Genomic DNA, 24,291 nt, shown 5'->3' on the forward strand with positions numbered 1-24,291 from the left:
GACGGCCGTCGGAAGTCTGTGAAGGGGACGACAACGACGATGGTGGCGAGTCCCGCCCAGCGGCCGTGGCCACGCCCTCCCCGTGGTTCGCGCGCGCACGCGTCCATCGGCCCGGCCACCGCTGCCGCCACCGCCGTCGTCGTCGTCGCGTAATTGATTATTTCCGCCACCACCGCCTTCTTCCGCGCAATCGGGCCGGAAGACCGGAAGAGGTCGCCGCCTCCGCGCTTGTTTTAGCCGCTTACGAAGATATTTCCGGTCTGCAGTACACGGTGATGAGGGGGTGTAGGGTGCACGTGCGCTGCAAAGCTTAGCATATATATAGGTAGTTATATAGACGACGACGGTGTAAACAAGAAAATAAAACTCGCCGCCGTCGTGCTGGGGGTCGATGCGCGATTTTGGCTTTTACCCTTCTCTCTCGCATTAATAATAATAATAATAATATCGTCTCTTCGTGCGTGCGCTCGCGAGTCTTTTTTTTCTTCTTATTTCTCCCCCGCAGCATCGTCGGTTCTCCCCTCCACCTCGCACATCGATATCGTTGCAGGGCGGTGGATGAAATACACACACCCGCACACCAAAACATACTACACACCCAAACACACTCACACACGCATAATCGAACCGCCTCTGGTTGCTGCTGTTGCGCCGTTTTTGTCACCACCCCCACGCAATGACTAAAACGCCGCCGACGCGACTACGACGACGTGCCGGCGGCGAGTAGACGATAATATACGCACCGTCGACGCCGCGGCGCTTTTATTCCGGACGCGCGATCGACGCTCGTCGCGACGACGACATTGTTGCTATTATTGTTGTTGTTTCGACAATAATAACACAGTGGTTGTAATTACTTCACGTCCGATAACCGCGACTATACCATATTATACCGTCGTCGGCGGGAAATGATCGACGACGGCATTTGATTTCATTTACGCGCCAAAACCACGGCGGCTGCAGCCAAAGTTGTCGTCGTCTTCGTGTAATCCATCGTAATTTATATAGGTACCTATCAAACATCCGTTCATCAATACGCGTCGCGTTTTATCGGTTTAGGTACCATTCAGTTTTGCACACCTACGTCTTGTTCACGTGATAGTCGGTAAGTTTTTACAAGAATATTTTATACTAGGTACCTATATTATAATATAATATCATATGTATATATATATATACCTATTTCTAAGGTACTAAAATATAAAATATATAATACCTATACCTTACATCATCACCTATATTTTTAATTTATAAGCTTTATTTTTACGCAGCGAGTATATTAAAAAAAAAAATTCGACACATGATGTAAGTTATTATTATTAGTCAGTAGGGTAGTCAAAAGATTTTAATTTTTTTCCTGAATAAAACGATTTTTATAATAGAAAAAAAATGCTCATTTAATTGAATTTTAATTTGTATTATATATACTATATAAATTACTGGTATATCGATAATATTTCTACAGCAATTCAATCATATTGCTAATGATGCGTGCAAATGAAAAATAGGTATGCTTACGAATTTGTAATTATGGTTTTTATTGTTATTAAAAAATAAAATGCCGTTTTTTTTCAACATGAATATTATTATTAATATTACCGCATAGAAATTAGACGAAGAATTTAAATTAAGAGGTTTTAAAAAAAATAATTCATGTATTCTATAAATATAAAGCAACAATGTCCCAGAGACCTTAAAATTTAAACAAAAATTCCTTAAATAATCGTAAATTCACGCCAAAGTACATCATTGTGGGCTTCTTCACTTACATCATTCAAGCCACACTATATAAAACATCCATTATGCTTATTGTACCATTATGTGTATATATAGACTGTATAATTTTCTAAATAAAAAATAAAAATAATAAATATATTCCATAATTAAGTTAACAATTTCAAGTACATATACCTATCACCTACCTGCAGCCTGCAGGTATAGTAGATAACTTTGTAATGATAAAAAATAACACATTATTCTTCATTATACAGTGAATTAGTGAAACCTGTTAATAACTGACAGTTCAAAAGGGACCATCATAATGTGTGCTTTATAGACAGGAATATTGGAATACCTATATCTTTTACCGGGACATTATATCTTATTGTCCGTTTGAGAGAGATGTCTGTTAAGATGGGCTTCACCGTATTATATTGTATAAATGGTAAAACATATCTTTAATAATATGTTAGTTAATTATATTATACTTAATAACACATTTACTAAACTTAACTAAAATCAATGAATTAAAAGTTGTGTATAAAACTAAAAAACAATTTTTTTTAACTCGTACCTATGTATAATATAATATTTTGTTCTTAAGAGAGATGCCATTCTAAATTTAATTTACCACTCCTATACTAAACAAAAATTACTTCTGTAGAATAAAATAATTTGGCATAAAAATATTTCCTCAATATTTTGAATTCAGGTACCTACTTTCTTACTGTTTCATTTAAATTAAATTTAAAAAAATGTTCTGATTCAAAAATATGTTGGTACTTATAGTTTTTTTTAAACCAATTAAAAATTGTAATCATCATGTTTTTAACTAAAAATTACACACCAAAAACATTTAAACATAATATAATAGTAAGTAATATTGTAAATTTGTTTTGTTATAATAAATTGTTATAATAAATTGATAGGTGTGATCATTTAGACATGAGGTCATATTCTATGGTTCATGGCCAGTGAATATAGTCGTCTTGCAACATATTACAGTTGATTGTAAATAATATTTTATTCTCTTCAAACATAGCATATCATTTGGAACTTTTTTTTGTTTTTACTGTATTAATAAGTGCTCAGAAATTCAGAATGCTCAGATAATATTAGTGATATTATAACTGCAGAACTACATTTCCCAGGGCCAATATAGAGTACAGCTAAATTTTCTTGAGTGCTGTTTATTATGTAGATACCTACTTTATTTTTATACTTCAAGCTTTCAAAAAAAGGTCTTTCAGCAGAATCACAGAACAATTTGATCATCTTAAAATATAATTAAATGCATTGAAAGCAATGTGTGAGTTAATACATTTTTGTAAATTATTATTAGAAACTTTAGATAAGGCATACACTTTGCAGGGTATGTATGTAATATTATATCTATACTATTTATTGATTGAAAGAACTATAATATATATCCAATATTTATTTTTATCATAAATACTTATATTATATATATATTTATAAATACAATTGTGAATGATTTATTTAATTTCTTCTTGAACATTTATTGTGCCGACTAACTAAAGTACGAGATTAATAATAAAATGTAATATTGTACTACAAAAGAAACTTATACATATATTTTAAATTTATTACTTACGATAGATTACGACTGTCTCAATCGTCTAACCTGCAGTAGAGAACTTTTTTTAAAATTATATTCTTATTATTATCTTTTTATTTGTAACGGTCATGGTATACATGATAATTTTTTTTAAGTGGCCTAAATAATAATATGAGTTTCAAATTGTAAAAATAAATTCCTATTAATTTATGAATAAAATATAGTTGAAATTAATATTTATCTCTTAGACTTTAATACAAGCCTAGTTAAGCATCTAGATTCTAGTTTTTAGGACCCCAGGTGCTGATAATTAATTGTGAGGCCCCATCAATATAAGAAAAAAAAAATACAGTCCTGTTCATATCCACGTTTGAACATTATAATATTTGGCCGCATTGGTTTATACACAACTTCAATTCATTATTTATAAATTATATCAGTAATACATCATTGATTAATTTAATAAAATACATATAAAACATGATACATAGTATTATGTAAAATTAATCAATGAAATTACTATCATTAAATTTAAAGTAAAATATGCAAAATGTTACCTTTTTTGAATAATATATTATAATTGAATAATTCGAACACTGTTATCACTTAAAAAATAAACAGTTTCATATTTTTAAAACATGAACATTAATAATACATTTTTTTTAAAATTATATATATGTACACAGGTATTTAAAAATGTGTTTATTATTTTTTTGTCAAAAATATATCATTTTAGTTTCAAATATTACCGTTTATTATATTATACAAGCCCAATGCAGCCCAATGCACAATGATATGATAATTAATAGTACTTTATAGCAAAAGGTCGTTAGGTTGTTTGAGATAAATCTCATTACATTTGTATTGTAATAAGATTAAATTTGACTATTGTATGATGGCATGCTGCAATCTTGCCATCATATATTATAATTTATAAGGTCCAAACTTCAAATTCCTATTTCTAGTACATTGCTTTGGTTTGCAGTGGTCTGTGTAGGACAAATGGTTTTTTTCATTGCTTGCGGCAAGGGTATAATAGTACCTATAGAAATATATTCATACTCGAGCATAATCTTATATCTATTTATTTATATTCAGTGAACTGAATATCTTTCTTGAGTTGACCAACGAGTTTTCATTTGATCATTTATTCTTTAAAGTATAAAAAATACGATTTCACAGTGGTATTATTTTGCCTCTTAGTATATAGGTATACCTAATAAATTATAATAATATTTATTTTACGTTTCGTTATTTTTTTATATTTTTTTTTTTTTGAGCCTTATAAAAATTAGAACGCATTATTATAATGAGTATTTTTACTTTTGTTATAAAAAATTCAATATAAATTTGTTCAGTCGTTTCTAAAATAATTCATATAGTAATGCAGTATTTGTAGATATGTCCATCAGTTACATTATTTTGTAACAATTATTATAATTTTATATAAGTATTCAAAATAAATTAAACAGGCGATATTTATATATTAATAAAATGTACATAAAGTTTGAAGAATTAATATATAAAAAAATGTTTTTATTAACCAGAAAAATTAAATTGATAATACAAGTATGTATTATTAAATTAATTTAACTGCCTTACTTATGCGTACCTACCCATTAAAATGCTAAATTAAAATGTATATAATTGATTATATAATATGTGGTATGCGGTTATTCGGCGTTATTTGTACAATTTATTATGTTTTAATTTTTAAGGAATTTAGACATTAAAATAAAATAAAAAAAACTTTTTTATTGATAATATTGTGCTTAATGTTTTAATTATTCAAAATTAAAACGGATTTTATTGTATCTATATTCCATGCCGCAATCGCACTATTATATTTTAGTTAAATACCTATCAATATAAACAACATAGATTAGCTTTCGTACAAGTTAGCAAGTGTAAACATTTCAAACGAGGTCATAACGATTATTACAAATAAGTAGATATTGCGTTTTATACAATTATACCTATACGTTTTACCATAGATACTCAAGTGAGATACTCAGCTGCCAGCTAGTTCTCTGTAGCAGTGCTGGGAAAGATACCTCAAAAAAAGTATCTAAATATAAGATACAAGATACATTTATGACTAGTATCTAAATACAAGATACAAGATACTTAATATATTTATTTATTTTTATTAATTTCTTAATTTACTTTGGATACAATTTTATCATATATAATTTATATTATAATATTATAGCCTATAAATGTATGCATTGATCATTAACAATATAATTTCAAATAACATTAGATACGCTTAAAATAATAATACTAATAATAGACAAACGAAATAATAGGTAAAAAGATTTACAGTCTATAAAAAAAATTACGTACACAATAAGAAAACGTTATAAAAATAATAAATATATTTATAAATTAGCAATGTTTACTTATTATTTATTAAATATTTAAATGTAGGTGATTTATATAAATATTTAATTATATTATTTATATCCCATGTTTTGAAATAAATTCCTGGTTACCTTTTAAAGAGACTAATTTTTTGAAAGTATCATCTGACATACTAGATCTACATGGAGAATGAATAAGCCCAGCAAAAGAAAATAGTCGTTCAACAGCTGCTGAAGAGGTTAGGCTTGTATTATATTTTAAAAATTATTTTTTTATTTTTGGATAATTATCTAAACAAATAAATGATTTATTTTTATCATTTAAAAAACTTATAAATTGAAGCTCGTTCCTGGACTGTTGTCTGAACTGGTCTGGTTCAGAAGTACAGAGTCTAGTTAGGTATACCTACAGAGTCTGTAGGTATACCTAACTACAAAGTGGGTCTTTAGAAACTTCAGTTTCTTACGTATTTAATCATCAATGTTAAAACTTTGATCACTTTCTATTTACTTGTAAATACGAACGTTTATTTGCTGTTCGTGGTAACTATAATATAAGTTATAAGTAGGTAGTAAAGATTTTCTTTGACGTATTTTAAATTTGAAAAAATAAATAGAATTTCTCGTTTGAACCTAATAACTATATACATATATTATCACGCACCTCCAACCCTCTGCTATTGCGTGTACAGTGCACCTATATAATAATCGTAAAATATTTTATATCAAGAGGATTATGTCACACTCGTATCGCGTGTTGTCTCAATCTTAAACATGCATAACTTACATATTTAGGTGACTGAAAATTAACGTTCAGAAAATACCATTTAGTTTTGACATTATAGCTAAACAGAACCAACGCAAGAACAACCGATAATGCTCTTTTAAAAACTTCTTCATAATGACTTTTAAGTTTGACATAATAAGTCGATTTGCATCCTGATACCAAAATTAACAAAACTAAATGGTTTCATCTGAACGCACATTTATAGAAATGTATAATGTATAAAAGTTATCAAAGGCGGAGATGACAATTACTGTGGGTGAACGTCATAATATGACTCATGTAGGTACATTATATGCTACGATTATTACTACAGGTACATTATACACGACGTACGTCGTACACACAATAATGTAAAGAACGTTGTTAAATTTTAATCACAACATAAAATGCTGTGTATAAAATATATGTATATATATACTGTAGTATTCGCATATTATTATATATGCAAGTTCATTTTGAAAATAGGTGAATACAAATTTCCGTGCGTGAATTTAAATTAGTATCGTTCTGTAGGAACACTGTACATCACAATATAATATGATGTGAACTCGTTTTGCATGCATTGCATAAAAAATAAGTACATTTCTCACGATTCAATCTCTACACATCGTATAATATATGTAATATAGGTACAAGCATTTTAATTTACAAACCTTATGCGTAGTATTATATACGTATAGGTAATATATAATAATGTAGTATAAATAATATAAATACAGGTAGTAAATACTTATTTATTTGGGTTTTGTACATTTCAATTTCCAACCTTTCAAAGACGGAAAAATTTACCAATCGTACGGACTCATATAATATAATATCCATTATCCATTTTGACGATTACGCGGGGTAGGTACCCACATAATGTATAATTTTATTCAAATGTTGTAATTTTGAACAACATGTGTAAGTTAGTTTTTTATGTATGGGAATTTCAAACAAATATATTTTTTCATAGTGTATATGATTTTCCACTCGGAAGTCAGGGATGGACAAGTAACAAGTTACTCGATTAGTCGTAATTGGTTAAAATTACAATTTACACAACATTTGAGTATCTATTTACAAGATACAAGATAATATCTTGGAAATGTGTACTTAACTGGTTAGGTACAAGTTAACCAAAGTTAGGTAGGTACATTTAAAGTAACAAGTTACGTCATAATTATTCGGGTATGTTTATTCCTTCAAGGAAATAATGAATATTTATACCTATACTGGGTTCATGAGAAAAACTAAAAAAAATGTATTATGTAGGTAAGTTATAAGTTATAACTATAACATTTAAAAGTATTATCATTAAAAAAAATTAAAACATTGGTTACTAAATATTTCCAAATGTAATAACTATCACACATACAACTGTGAGGTTGTTTTGAGTACCTACTTAGTTAGTCAATTCCATACACAACACAATTTCGCTCAGGGCCCAATGAGTGTTGATTTGACTACGGTATGTAGCTAACAGTAACCATTTGTTTTAACGTTTTTCTTTAGGACCTATCTATGATAGTCTAAATAAATGTTAATTTTAGTTCAAATTAACTTCATTAAAAGTATAGTTACAACTACGTAACTATATGTTAACACAACTATTTTAAGGAGTTAAAATAACTACTAATTTGGTTGTTAAAATGTGTAATGAAAATGCAAAATTTATATTATCTGCAGGCTCGGGTTTGAAGTGCATACGTTTTACTATCATGGGAATCCTAACCTAACACCTTTTCTACCGAGCCGGGTAACACACGATTCCGCATTAAAATTGTTGTGACGTTGTCAGTTAAGGGGAAAAAAATAATATTAAATAAAACAGATAATTGAAAATAAAGTACCAATGTATATAGAAAAATGTATTTCAATTTGTTCCCTTAATATATGACTGGTAGTTCGATAAATATTTAATATCTTAATATAAAATAGGTATAAATTATTTTTATATAATTTTAATTTTAAAACTCTATTGATGAAGTAAAACTAATCTAATACAAAAATAGTCAAATTAGTTAAAATAAATAATTAAAAATGAACGTTATGAAAAATAGTGAAAATTGATTAAAATAAATAATTAAAATAAGTAGGTAGTTTATTACAATTTATTCCCTTTATATCGGGGACCAACTTGTGATTTAAATTGAATGATATCAGTTTGATTGGATTTATACTTATTGTATGCATTTATTGTGAATTCCATACGTTCTTTTTCTTTTGCGTTATTCATTTTCTGATCATTGTACAAAGTAATCGATCTGATTTTAGTTTCAGTTTCCGACTGAAATTGTATCAAAACTTGTATAACTAAATAAATATGTGGGTGAGGGTGATCAAATTGGCCGTTGTATGCGATGAAAGCTTTCAGAACCATTAGTTGTCCTATAAAAAGTATAAGTAACTATTTTAATTATTTATGTAGAAATATTAGTGTTGATATAACTTAAATCAACTTGTTGAATTTGATTAAAAAAATTTAATTTACCTTGGATTCATTCATGGCTCTTCTGCCCACAATTCTGGTAGAAATAAGCATCCAGCTTCAATGTATTTTTATTGTTCAAAATATAATCAGTGAACTTCCTACAGCATCGTTGGGGCGAATACTTATAAGTTCAGTGAATGCTTCATTTACTTCATGACATTTAAGGAAAGGTAAAGCGATAAATTGCTTCAACCACCTTCCGAGTTCGTCATTTAAATCCGTATATGCTTCACTTTGAGTCTAAATTAAATATTATAACTATTAAATAGTAAATACATCATTGAGAAAACATCGCACTCGCATGTATTGTCTCAGTCTTAATTTATTTTAATATTAAAGCTAATAACTAGCAATACCTACGGACAATTTGCAGTGTTGTACACTTATATGACTTGTACCTATATTTGTAAGATGAAGACAACACATGCGGCGTGGTGTTTTGAACTTACCTTTTTAGTCGACATTTTACAATGTGTATTATGTATAAACTATAAAACGATTGTAAAACACTTCACAGTTGCGTACTTGCGTAAAATAAAAATAAAACAGTGATCACTGATCAGCATTCAGCACCAAAATATCAATATAAGTTATGAGTGATAATATATTAATATCTTCTTAGCAGTTTTGTACCTATAAGATTGCGTGCAGGCGACTGAACAAGCCGTCGCCCGTCGCGCGACGGGAATACGTGATGCCCGCGGTTCAGCGCGTCAACACACAACAATAACATTTTATATATAGTCATAAGGGTTTTATTTTATATATTTATTTATTTTTAGAATATATTTAATTCTATGTAAAAACATAAATAGGATGTAATTTTAACATTATTATTGAACAACACGGTAATCAAACATTTTTATGACATTTTAGGATTACATTAATATGATGTATATATTTTTAAACGCAACATACGTTCAATAATTGTTAATTCACCGTACTTTTTAAACTTATTTCTTTTAAACTATTATTTAACATAAATATAACATCTAAAAATTATGTTAGAAATATTACTTAAAATTTACATTGTTAGGATGTTTTAAAACATCGATTGCACAGTGGGCATATTTAGATTAATGTTACATTCACTTAATTTTACTGACAAATTCAGTTAACTTCAATTTTAATAGTTAAAAACATAGTAAATAGTTAAAACTATTATCCCATTTCTATGTGTGATAATTTGTATGGTTAGATCATAATACCATATTATATATATATATATAAACATAAAATGCCAAACTATAATATATAATGTTGATACGCAATATGGATAGCCTCAGGCTCCTTGATCAAATTTTGGGCCCCTGTACTAAATGTTTTTGCGGGTCCCATACAAATGTTCCAATAAAATACAAACCATTACAAGCGATGCGAGTTTCCCATGCACGGTTTTTACTAAATATATAATTATATACAATATACATATATATCATAAAATATTATTTAATATAAAATAAGTATTCCTATCAAAATTTCAAAAATTACAAATTCATTTCAACGGGCCCCTAAAATAGCCCTGTACTCAGGTTCAACAGCCCCCCCTCCTTGTGGAGCCCTGGATAGCACACTTATTATACTCGAGCAGTAAACTTAAACACGTTTAGGTATACTTAATCTTACAAATCTTTCAAATTATAAAATAAAATAACGCATTTATTAATTATAACCCTTAACACTTATTTTTATAAATTTCTAATAGTCAAGAATGAATAACATTATTATAATGAAAAATAACTTTACTTTGTCCATTTCGATATTTGAGAATTACAACACAATAGTTGTAACTAGTTACATTTTAAAGTTAGGTATTTGAAAATTAAGAAGGTAACACTGATTACAACTTACAAGTTACAAATGTAATTCGGTTACGTAACTTTGATAAATAAACTGATTACAGCCCAACCCTGACGACATATAGCTGGTACTTGGTAACTCGAGAGTTCTCGACCCGGCCGTTATGAAAACATAACAATAATAAAAAATATAACGTCCCGTACCGACGACAATGGCATAGTAAGGTACTATACTACTATATATATTACATAATATATTATTTAAGTGTTTTATATAATGTAGATTTAAACAGGTAAGATTATATTATGTATTATATATGAGCTTATATTATTATAGCATATGAAGTATAATACAAATAAAAATTATTAAAAATTTTTTTTTTTTTGAAAATCGCCTTCTTGCCGCTTCATCTTCTACGATCGAGCGATGTGTACCTTCACGATATATTATGATATATTATGATACATATATATTATTATATATTTTATTATTGTATGTGCAATTATGTTGTATATTTTAGTAAAATGTATCACCTAACGTGTTCAATCGCGCTATCCGATCCGACCTCCATCCGGGTGTATTTTTTTATATTTTATCGTCATCAGTTTCAAATGGTTAGGTACGGTGATCGGTGGCCGACGTCAACGAGTGGTTCGGTGGGGAGGTCATATTGGCGCGCGCGCGCACGTGTGTGTGTGTGTATGTGTGTGTGTGTGTGTGTGTGTATGTGTGTGTGTGTGTGTGTGTGTGAGCGTGTATGCGTGGTGGTGAGGGGGTGCTAAGGAAAGCTTCGGTCGACTTGTGGAGGAGAGAACGCGGCAGCGGAGGCGGTGGCATGAAACTCCTCCTATCATCCGGTGGCGGTGCGTGGAAAGACAGCGCAGCACTAGCAAAATATAATATTATTACATTTTGTCGCGCAGTCGCCTGCATCGATTACCCAAGTACAAAAATTATGAACATGGTCGTTGTGGGTTGTAGATGAGTAGAAGGTTGTGAGAGGGAGGTTGGCTTTGTAAAACATTTTTTGTTCATTCGTTTGTTCAACAGACGTTCATTTGTGATCGCAACTGGCGTACCTATATCATTTGACATTTTGTAAGACTACAAATGATATACCTGCCTTGCAATTTCGTGCACAAATATTATAAAGCCATATTTTTACATACATAAATTAATATATCTGTTAATTATTATACACGTTTACATATATCGACTATCCTAGAAATCAGTGCGTCTCAACCTTTTTTTTACGACAACCCTAATTATTTAAATATTTAATCCATAAAAATAAAATAATTAATGGATTTTTAAAAGAGCAACAATTATAAACCTATTTGTAAATTGAGAATCAGAATCAGTCTGCAGAATTGTTTTTTTATCTGTACCTAGTTTTTACCATCATGTCACAACGCCATAATAATGTCGTACCTATATTAAATTATACTTTGACCACGTACAATATAATTTAACATTTTTTTGTGTATATAATTAAACACAGATCACGGTAATTTGCGACACACTACAGTGTATCGGGACATACCAGTTGAGAACCACTGCCATAAATAATAGACAATGAATATGCCATATAATATTGATGCCTATACCTGTTATAACAGTATAGTAAAAAATAGCAAGTACTACGACACACTCTGTCAAGTATATTATTAATTAAGTACCTAGCATGTGCGTACAGATTGTGTAAAATATTTATAAGGCAAAAATAAAAAAATTGATTCATAATATCTATTTAAAAAATTAAAAAATTATATAAAATGCCAAAATGACCTGATAAACCAACTAATAAAATTAAAATGAAGTACCTAATTCAAACTTTGTGTCAATGACAGTTTTTTTGTACAGTAAGGTACAGAAAACAAGACATTTTTCTACAAATAAATAGTAAAGCTCTACTCATTAGTGATTATACAGCGTAATAATAATATCATTATACTAATAAAATGTAAAAAATTACGCACCAATGTATAATTTATATACAATTTATGAACGTATATCATATCCATAATAATTAATAATAACAACAAAAATTGTAGCTAATAATATTTAACTAACTTAGATATTTAAAAAATAATTATTAATAATAATTTTTATTACATAAAAAATTATTGTTGAAAATAAAATGTAGGATAGGTTATTTAGATGGTTGTATCTTCACAAATGACAATCTACAATTATAAATTAACCCAAACTTTTAAAAATAAATCCTTTTTATAGTTCATCAAATTTGTATATTAATGAAATACGGGAAAGTATACCTGTAAAGCATACAAAAGTTTAAATTTTAGATTTATCCCTAATACCTATCATACCTCCATATTACCTCTGCGTTATATTATATAAGAACACACCAAATTGTTACCTCCATAAAGTGATACATACAACATAGGTTCATAATATTATATATATACATATTACATACAGCTACTGTATTTGTAGGTTTCGATGGTTCTATTATCGACAACGCTGCTCAATTTCTTTAACTTGAACTTTTCGCTTTCTTACTAAACGCTGTTTTTGCTTGTCTGGTACTTGCAGTAAAACGGGATTACCGCAATAGGGTGCGTCAAACACAAAAGTGGAGTGTTAAAGAAGTTTGAATTTAATCCGTATATTACTTGTCATCTGCCGTCAAATACATACTAGGTCGAAAAAAAATGCGCAAAACTAAAGAGTTTTTGCTGTAGAATATTTTTTTCTTTTTATATACTTAATATAGTGTGCATGCATTTGAAATTGCATAAATTTATACAGATCATTTGTAGCTTTCGATGGAATTTCAATATCAAATATCTAATATAATATATGTATAAAACTATCTTGAATTTATAAGTAGGTAATTACTTAGTTCTGAACTCATTAATGATTTGACTATAGGTATCGAATTACTCTATAGTGTCAACATTATTAGGCTGTAATAAAAAATATTTGACTCAAACCTTTGGTTTTATTTTATTTTTTTATATTATAAGTTATACATTTGAGGCACGCTATTTAGAATTAGTTTTCAATTTCAATTTCTAAATTTTAAAAGGTTATGATTTGAATGTTTACTATATATGTCCTAACCTTTGATCTTCAGTAGAAACACCAATATTATTATCCAATATTAATTCAACAATTTGTTGCTTTTAACTAGGCTTTTTTTTTTGTATAGGGTAATTATAGTTTTTCCTTTTGGCGTACCAATTGGTGCATATCGCTCAGGATGGGTTCCAATTCTTTATTTTTTTTTTTAATATTTGAAGGAGCACTATAATGTTGAGTTGATTAGCCCCTCTATTATAGCTCTTGTCGATCTTTTCTTTTAAAAAAATAAACTGCATGTTGTAAAAGTGGCTTTGATATATTATATATTCTGCATTGTGATCGAATTATTTTTTTTCAATTGGAAATTGTTTCTCCACAATTCTTTCAACTTGACAACTAAGCTTTCCCCATATCTCCATAAAAAATTTGGAATTTTCACAAAATCAGTTTTTGAGTAGTTGCATTAGGTTACCCTAAGTAAGTTAAGTTTTTCATATTTGTGGATCTGAAATTTGTTTAGATTAATCTCGATTGCACGCTGATTTTTTAATGATAAGCAATATTATTTTAAAATTGACTAATTCGTTATCTACCTACTGTTACAGCTTATAGTGCAATTTAAAACTATTTAATTGTTTGAGAACTGTAATAATCAGTTCATCTACCACAATTCCAAAATAATATTTTTTTTTAATTCAAACTTAATCTGATCTACATTGGTACATTTTTGCTTATTTTATGTGATTCATTATAGAAATACCAATAAAAATGAACCAAAGATATAATTAAATGACTCCGAGTTATAGTGTAATTTCAGTCGTTGGAAAAAAGGAACAAGAGTTCTCCTTCACTTGACAAATAATCATGTCCTTAAATTTAATTTAAACGATTCTATGCTTGTTGATTTTTAGATTTGTGTGATTCAAGAGTACCTATAATATTAAAAGGTATATTATGCTAAAAAAAACTGCCCCGTAGCTTATTTTTCTATAAACATCATTGGAGTAAGTGTTGACCTTTTCGAAACTCGAGTGAAAAACATTATTTTTCGTTGAAGAAGTATCGAGAAGAGCTTTATCACCGAAAATTCAACCTTAACGAGTTTAACCAAATATTTGTGTTATTATAATAAGGATGTTATGAGCGTTTTACACATTTTCTTTGATTAATGTTTATTAAAAACATATTATATTCTTTCAGTAAATTGTATTTAAATATTAAGAAATCATAAAATATACAGATAGGTACCTAAAAATGAAAATCATTAATAGCCAATAGGTACTATATTATCCAGGTATTATCGGACAAGATGAATTAATTTATTTTTATATACCTATCTTATTGGTTTGGAATTTATAATTTTATCTTTTAGATACCGACAGATTTTTTAAATTCTTTTTTTGTAAAATTTGAAGTCATTTGTTTTTATTTTTAAGTTATAAATATGTTTTCTTTGGACAACGACATCCAGCCATATAATGCACAAATTATTATGAGGATAGCTGTTTATACAGTTTATAGTTTATACCTACTATAATATAGACGTTGAAAACTTTTAAACCGTATAATATGTTATATTATATAGGTATAGCAGTATAGCACTCGTCACTCGATAAGGGTTACGTGTTAATTACGGAAGCAGCGTGGTAGCAATAAGCGTCGTTTCAATACTCGAGACCTTAGCGCTGTATAATCATAAATATATATCCTGAACGTGAGGCCGTCGGGCGTCGAGGTCACGTTTATATTATTATAACGACGACTAAACGGACTGTTAAAACGAATACGTGAGATGTTTATCGCGTACGTGCGTGTGGCGTTGTAAAAAAAAATAAAAAATAAAATAAGAAACGCATCGTTTCCACTAAGTTTTTATACACGGACCTCTTGTGTACAGATATTATATCACATGGGAGGTCGTGCGGTGGCCGGTAGCGGCGGCGATACGCGTGCCGATACGACGGTATTGCGGTAAGTGGTAACTATATTGTATTGTAGGGAAAACTCCGGAAATGAGAATTTTAATGATAAATAATAATAATAACAATATTATCGTTAGTCTGCAGGTATCGTTATCGATCAATCATGTCACGGTTTGATTGGTATTTCAACTAAAATAATTGTGAGTACCTATAGTTGTTAGTCAAGAGTTTTAATCCACGACGTTAATAGGTGTATTGTACGATTAGTATGTTTTCTCCAGGGGCTTTTCTATGGGTGGTAGATTTGCCGGGGATTTGACTAATTTCGACATCTGGCATTTTTGATCGGAATTTTATAGAAATTCTCACATAAATACTTAAAATGTCATAATTTTTGTTTTTTTTTTTACTTGAAATAAAAATATAATAAAATATACAGTGAATTCACCAATATTTTTCGAACTATCATTAAGTGAAACATGATGGCTTCTTAAAATTTTAAAACAAATTGGTTTATGTTACTTTAGGTAGGTAGTTATCATTTTTGTTAACTATTCTTATTTTTTAAATAAATGCGTAGAATTTTTATATTTTTTTCGTCAAACTCAAACTCAATGATATCATGAAATTGAAATTAGGAGCGTACTACGGCGTGGCATCTAGCTTTTTATACTACTTTTGATTAAATATAGATACCATAAAACATGCATTTGTCGTATTAAAAGTTAAAATAATATGCAAACAAATAGAACATGTGCACCAATATGAAGCAGATAAAAAAGTAAACAATATTTAATAATTATCAATACACAACATAGAATATATACCTATGTATTTTTTGTTTATAATAGTACTTTTTATATAGCCGCAATATTCTAACCGTATGAATTAGTAGATATACTGATTTCCTGTAGAGGATGTGTTAGGAACACTCTATGCAGGATACCTCAAGCTTATCTAGGATGGCTAGATACATTTCTGAACTTCGATATAAATAATAAGGATATTTCATAGTACATTGTAAAAGACTGCAAAATAAAAAAAACATAGAGAAAAATCTCAATATGATGAAATAAACATGATATTTCAACAAATCAATGTAGGTCAATGGGGTACCTACTTTAAAACCCACTCGTACAGGAAAATTAATTCTAAATGACTAGATATTTAAGCTAGTTAGGTATAGGTACTTATCTCAAAGGAAACAAAAACGTTTACATAAAACATGGACACATGGTAGAAAAGAAGTAAAAGTTTACATAAACTAATTTAAAAAATATTAAATCTTGCACTATATAGCCTACGAAGATTCAAAAAAAAAAATCTTATTCGATGATGAATTATTTCTTATGTTAATTACACACTAATATAATTAGACAAATCTAAAGAATCATTGATTTCAATATACAACTATGAGATAATTTTAATTAACTACAACCTACTTAGAGAAAATAATAAAATAAAATAAAATATTTTCCATTATCAAACTAAACTCATAGAAAGCATTACATTATAACCAAATTATTATTCTATACTCTTTTTAAATATAAATTATTGTATATTACGAATTCAGCACTTAAGGACATGTTCATACGAGCATATTAAACTTAATATCCTAACTATGTTAATTATCCCAAGCCCCAGTGTACCTATATAGAATTTCAATTATATATAGAATTATGCATTTAAGGGAAGTAATGCTAACAGCAGTTCTTCCTCCGGTCTTCGATACCACGGAAAAAAAGACTAATGCATTCATAATACTTTATTATCTACCCCCATATTCGTACTGTTACATATTAACATTGTGTACATTTAAGTTTGCATTGTATTTATTATATAAATATGTTAAATGTACCATTGAATTTAGGTTACATAAATTATAAATACATATCCTTCCGAGCTAAAATAGTAAAATATAGGAGAATTTGCGAGAACCTTAACGGATTTGGATAATAATTACTTAGATAGGATTAGATAACTCTAGGTTATGTTAAATTAAGTAGTACACAATAATAATCAATATGACAACATATATATATAGGTATTTAACACATATCAATTACATTAATTTGTTATTATGTTTATCCCATTAATGTATAATGCAGATGGATCATCTGGCTCATTCTTTCGGAACCCAAATTGTTTACCGTAAACTAGTTATCTAAAGTATGTACAATTTAATAACGACATTTGGCACAAACTTGAGAAAATTAACTTGTGGTAATTTATTATATTATACTAATATGGCCCAACCGTTAGCTTTAAGTATTAAGTATACAGGAGATATTAGTTTAGTCAGAAATAAAAAATAATAATTTAAGCCTAAAAGCAAGAACATTACACCTACCATTAGTACTTAAAACAATCAGATTTCACTATTGACATTCCCTATAAAAATATTGAGCTCACTGGATTTTTTTTCCTAGGTTACCTATTATGAGAGTTGACTTTTGAAGAGTTGTTTCATAATCTTAAGATATGTATGTATGTTTCATTATCTTAAAATAAAAAAAAACACTAATAGTATAAATACCTATTCAATATGTTACAAATTTGAGCAATTTAAATATAATTTTACCATTTTAACACAAATTAAGTTGAAACATTAACATTTAATTGCCACAAACACCAAGAAAAAAGGCCGATTAATTAAAATCTGTTTTTTTAAGCTAATTCCGTTTATTCTAAGTAGGAGTAATTTTTCCAGTATTTTTAGGTATACATCATGAAATACATAGATAAATACACTGCTTCCAACCACTTTAACTGAGAAAGTTTGAAAAGAAATCATAATCCATTAATATATTCTTATTCATTTGGGTATAATATTTTATAAAAAATAAGAATCTAAAATCTAAATAGATAGTATTTAATAAAATATTTGTTTAAGTCCATATGCGTAAATATCGTTTGGGATTTGGGGGGGGGGTGGCCTAGCCCCTAAAGCCCCCCCCTATTTGCTCCTATGTGTTTTACCTAATCTGACTAGTTGATACAAATCTCGTAATGTTTCTTGACAAACATAATATTATAATGACAAAAATACAAAAATCAGTTTATTTATCAAAAAAATATCAGATTGGATTTGAATGTAATAAACTAATTAATGATGAATTTATACGAGTACCTAAATTTACATTTTTTTCTTTTTTGAAATAAGCGGAAAATATTAAATATATAGGATAACAACATCAAAACTTATAAAGTTGTAAATATTTGTATTTTACTCCTTGGCAACCTGAAACAAATTTATTACTCGCTTGGGTCTCTTAAGACGTATCAAAATGTACATGGGAATTATACAATAGTTCTGGTCATAAACAATTATTATTTAAGGTAATACGCATTAGGTCAAAGCAACTCAAAAGCAGTTCCGTCACCGGTTCTCGGTTCAAAAAAGAAAAAAAAAAGGTAATACGCATTATTGCCGAACGGTGTGAAGTTTTCATAATGAGTTGATGTTGATCGATATTCAATTTAAGCGTTTGTTATATTTTTATAATATATAACACTAGATACATATAATTAGTCGAGTTTTTGCGGTGAAATTATTTAATTAAAAAATAATTAGTTACGCTGCCAATTTGAAATTGTAGAAACAAACACTTACCTCTATAAATGCTTGTGTATATATTTAATCAAACCAATTGTATGAGTGTGAAGGACATTCCAGTTTATGTATTATTTACTCAATGTTGACAAGTATTTTTTTTATAAACAATTGTATCAATTAATGGTTTGAATTTTTTTCTTTATATTAAATTGAGAATGATAAAATGCAAAATATCAATAAATTATAAAAAAAAATTGCTACTTTTAGTTGTATATAGCTACACAGGAACCAATTATTTAATATTTGGTTAATTGTTTGAAAAAAAAAAAACAAATAATTTATAGAAATAAATTAAAATGTGACTTAAAGTCATAATGTGACATTATAAATACTTAAATACAATACAATTTATTTGTTATTAGAAATGAGGAGATAAGGAGAATGGTCCATCATCATGTTATGTCTGAAATTACTGAAACGCATTATGTGATAGAGCGATATATCTATATCATATAAATAATTATATAATTTGTGGATATCGGCAGTGAATCCCGTCCACGGGCCATGCGCATTTCATCGCATGCTCTTTTGTCACGGGACAAACTGTCAATATTCGTTATAGCCATATTTGCGCATAGGTAATTGTGTTCAAAGAAACGAATTTTTTTATTTTGAGAATACGAGCGCAACCATAATAATATTATGTTAGCAAATCCTTGTGTCACAGTACACATGACACGGGTTTGTCAAGTGATCCGAGACGGACCGTTTAATTATAATATAATATTATTATAATAATATCCTCTATGTGGTGGCAATGGTGTTGAATGCAAACTTGTCAACGCCACACTACCTACATATATTTTATATACTTTGATAAACCCTCTTCGAGGAAATTATTTTTGGGGGAGCAATCCCGTTTCGGTCGTTCTTTCCGAGGGAACGCTCCTTGTGTTCTTGTGTGAAACGCACACATGCGTGTGTGCATGTATGTACGTTTTATTATTGTGTTGTATACGCTACCTGAATTGCTTTTGACATGATTCCAGTCGACATCTATCTGTATATAATGACGGTAATATAATAGAGACGAGAGCTTATAAACCACGAAGCGTACAACACATTATGGGTGCACGTGAACAATAAACATCAACCATTCACACCGACAGACCGACGGTTGTGGCCCATCGTAATCGACATAATATAAAATGTTTGATATCATTATATATAGGTACTTAGTATCACTCAGTGGCGGATCGCCGGACAAATGGTGAAAGGGGAGGAGTAGCGGTTTATACCATCATATCGATTCAAATATTAACAACCCCTTTATAGATGTCGATTTGATTTTTATTGAATCACTGAGATTTGAAATGGTCAAGATTGCAGTGTTATCAAAAGTGTTTCTTACTTATTTATTTGTCATGTAACGCAATTGTAAGATGAAAACAACAAATCCTATGTGGGCAGACTACTGCCTCGTCCTCTTATCTATTACAAATACAATTTATGTTCGATTTTCAATTGCGAATAAATAAACCAAATAAATATTTAGATATTCTATTAAGTTACCAGAAAAATGTTATGCTAGGGTTAGGGTGGATGGCTGTGTGGAGTACATCAAATCAAAATCACGCGCACTCCAAAAATATCTTAAAACAAGCCCTGCTAGATAGAGTCTATGCTTATAGAGTCTTAACCGTAAACATGAAATAATATGTGTAGCAAATAAAAATAATGATTGATATTTTATTTTAATGAAAGGTTTATAAAATATGTTCTAGCTACGTTCAAACACCATACAGTATACATCAGGGGTCACCAATATTAATATTTTTGAAGGGCCACATTAAGAAACCAAAAATTTTTCGCTGGCCATTAAAATTCTAAGTACATTTTCAACATTTAATAGGACAATAGGTATTATTTTAAAATTTGATGTAATGAGACATTATTTTTTATTTATTATTTGCTATTGTTTTTAAACATTAAGAAAATAATTAATATTACAAACATTTGAAAAATGTATAATAAAAATTAACTATAAATACAATAAAATAGAAATTTGTTTAGTGAGAAAAATGATAAATCTTGCTCTCAACTAACTGTTTAAAATTGGGGGTCTGGTTAGTGCATGCTATCTTCATAATCATTTCAAGATGTTTGTTGGTTAGCCGGGATCTGAACTTGTTTTTAATAATATGATTCATTTTTAAAAAAGACGATTCACAAACATACGTAGAGCCAAACATCGTACACATTTTCAGTATTAATAATTTTAGCGTTGGGTATTTCTTTTTGGATACATATTTTAACCAAAATTAAATAATAATAATAAAAATTAAAAATAATAATTTAACCAATTATCACGAAAAAAATTACAATGTTATACAACGGTGGTAATCGACGGACTGACTACGTAGACGTAAAATCAACTAGCAGTCACCCAATGACCCAATTAAAGTTTAGATAAGATATGGCGATATGCTTTGCGACCAATTTATCAACAGTTGTCGGTGAAAATCAATAATATTTAACAAAAATAATAATTTACAACAATAGCACATTGAATTTTGTGTAAAATATGTGTTTTTATTTTTTATCTGCGGGCCGGATAAAATTTGTTCGCGGGCCGGCATTTGGTGACCCATGGTATACATTATATACATTATATAGGTATCTAATATAGTGGTTAGTAATTAGCTATTACAATTAACGAAATGTGATCATATATCAATATATGCGGCCATGTGGGACGTAAGAAGAGTGTTGTACTTATTTATAATTATTATTTTGACACATGCTATGATATTATATACCTATGTCCTATATATATATATATAATGTGTAGATAAAGGCTTTTAAAGTATGTGAAGGTTTATCTCACAATCAGAATATTTTAAAACATTAAACATAATTTTAGATTCTGAGTGAAACGATGAATGTATTGATTTTACAATGATGTGTGTTTTTTTTTTTATTTTTTTATTTTTGTGTCTGTGTACACGATAAGTAGTCGAAATAATGCGAAATAATACGAAATAATATATTTTCGACTTCAGTATCTTGTTCGATGGGAAAGTGAATATCGTTGGTGCATTGGGGAGGTCAAAATTTTAATTTCCCAGTAGTTTTCAAAAGCGATGTGAAAAACAAAAGAAAAATTAAGGAAAAACGGGAATTTTTACGCAAAATCGATTTTTAACAAAATCGATTTTGGTTATTGGTGTAACTCTAAAACAAATGACCGTAGATGCATGAAATTTTCACTGGTTGTTTATATTTGCATTTTCTATACACCATAAAATTTACAAAATATTTTGACTCTTTTTGAGCTGTTTACGGCCATTGTCAGTTTTCAATTTTCTTAGTTTTTTTTTCTATAAATATCAATAAAATTTTATCTGTTGAGTAAAAAAGCTTGAAAATTTAATAGAAGGCTCCTAGGTTATTGTTTCAAAGGCAGATGAAAAAAATTAAAAATCCTTAGTCACAGTTTTTAATTATAAGCATTTAAAGTTCAAATTTTGACAAAATACGGAAAAATCACGAAAAATAGCAAATTATTTTGATGAGAATTCATAAAAATTTTTCTTTTCAAATCTAAGATTTGAAAATGTAATATAAGATTACTCATAAGTTTGTCTACCTTTATCAAAAAAAAAATGTCTAGAAGAAACTTAAATTAAATTTTTATGAGCGTCTGAAATTTATATTTTTACAACATTTGATATTTACTCGATTTCTCATGTAACAATTTTCTTATTTTATTGTAATTAAAAAACGAATGACTGTAGATACTTGAAAATTTCACTGAATGTTTATATTAGTATTTTCTATACACCATAAAATGTTGAAAATATTTTGACTCTTTTTGAGCTGTTTACGGACATTGTCAGTTTTCAATTTTTTTAGTTTTTTTTCTATAAATATCAATAAATTTTTATTTGTTGGGTAAAAAAGCGTGAAAATTTAATATAAGGCTCCTGATATATCGTTCTAATAGCAGTTGAAAAATATTAAAAATACATAGGCACAATTTTTTTTTTATAAGCATTTAAAGTTCAAATTTTGACAACATTTATCAAATTTATAATTTATTAATTATTTTGTAGTTAAAAATTTATAAATTTTTATCTTTTATGGCTAAGGATTGAAAATTTAAAACAAGGCTCCACGTAAATAGGTTATATTTAAATTACTTTATTCACAATAATATCATCAAATATACTTGGTAAAATCATAGGCTGACTGACCGTTTTCGCTCAGAATCGTTTTTCTTATACAATGATATTATATCATTGAATTCAAATTTAACACCATCCATTACAGCGACCCACTTGTAACCTACTGTACAGCAGAGCGACATCCACTTATCCACCTTTTTTAGTTTAAACTAAATGACACGCGACTGATCGAGTCGTTATACATATAATTTTAAATCGTACAAATAAAACATCGCACAAATAGCAGTTCAGGCTATAGACTTATAAAAACCCAGGGTGACATAGGCTGGGATTGTTTTTCGTAGAAATACAATGATATTATATTATTGAATTCAAATTTAATACATACATTACAGTGACCCATTTACCTACTGTACAAGTAGAGCTTGCCACTTGCCCACTTTTTTATGTTTCAAAATGTCTAGAAAAATATTTTGCTTTAGAATATATTAATATATTATATCAGAAAAATTTAAAAAATATTAATGATTGGTAATAATGGTAAATAAAATGTACATACTATTATTAAAAAAGTATAATTCAAATTAAATACTTAATAAATATTTTCAAAATTGTTAGTACTTTTTAAGAATAAGTTTACATAAGAGTGCTTACTATTAAGATTACCTTTTGTATAATTAAAGCTAATAATAAATACGAAAAGAACATTTAATAATGTTAATTATACGTTATAACGATGGATAAAGTTTCTCAATTCCTCTATATATTCTTAAATAAGAACTCATCTTTTGTATTAACGGGGGGAAAGAAATTTGGATTACGAATGATATTAATAAATGAACGACAAGAATAGTTGC

General features: G+C 28.5%; 1 protein-coding gene across 1 annotated transcript in view; it reads left to right on the top strand.

The window, feature by feature from the left end:
- Positions 1–388: 388 nt before the first annotated feature.
- LOC132937014 (zinc finger protein 629-like) overlaps positions 389–24,291 on the top strand; it is a 77,698-nt gene continuing 53,795 nt past the window's right edge. The window contains exon 1 of the mRNA XM_061003839.1: positions 389–1,105. The gene's annotated coding sequence lies outside the window, so the exon portion shown is untranslated. The remainder of the gene's footprint in view (positions 1,106–24,291) is intronic.

The sequence above is a fragment of the Metopolophium dirhodum genome, chromosome 1 (genome assembly GCF_019925205.1).
Source record: "Metopolophium dirhodum isolate CAU chromosome 1, ASM1992520v1, whole genome shotgun sequence".
Classification (NCBI taxonomy): domain Eukaryota; kingdom Metazoa; phylum Arthropoda; class Insecta; order Hemiptera; family Aphididae; genus Metopolophium; species Metopolophium dirhodum.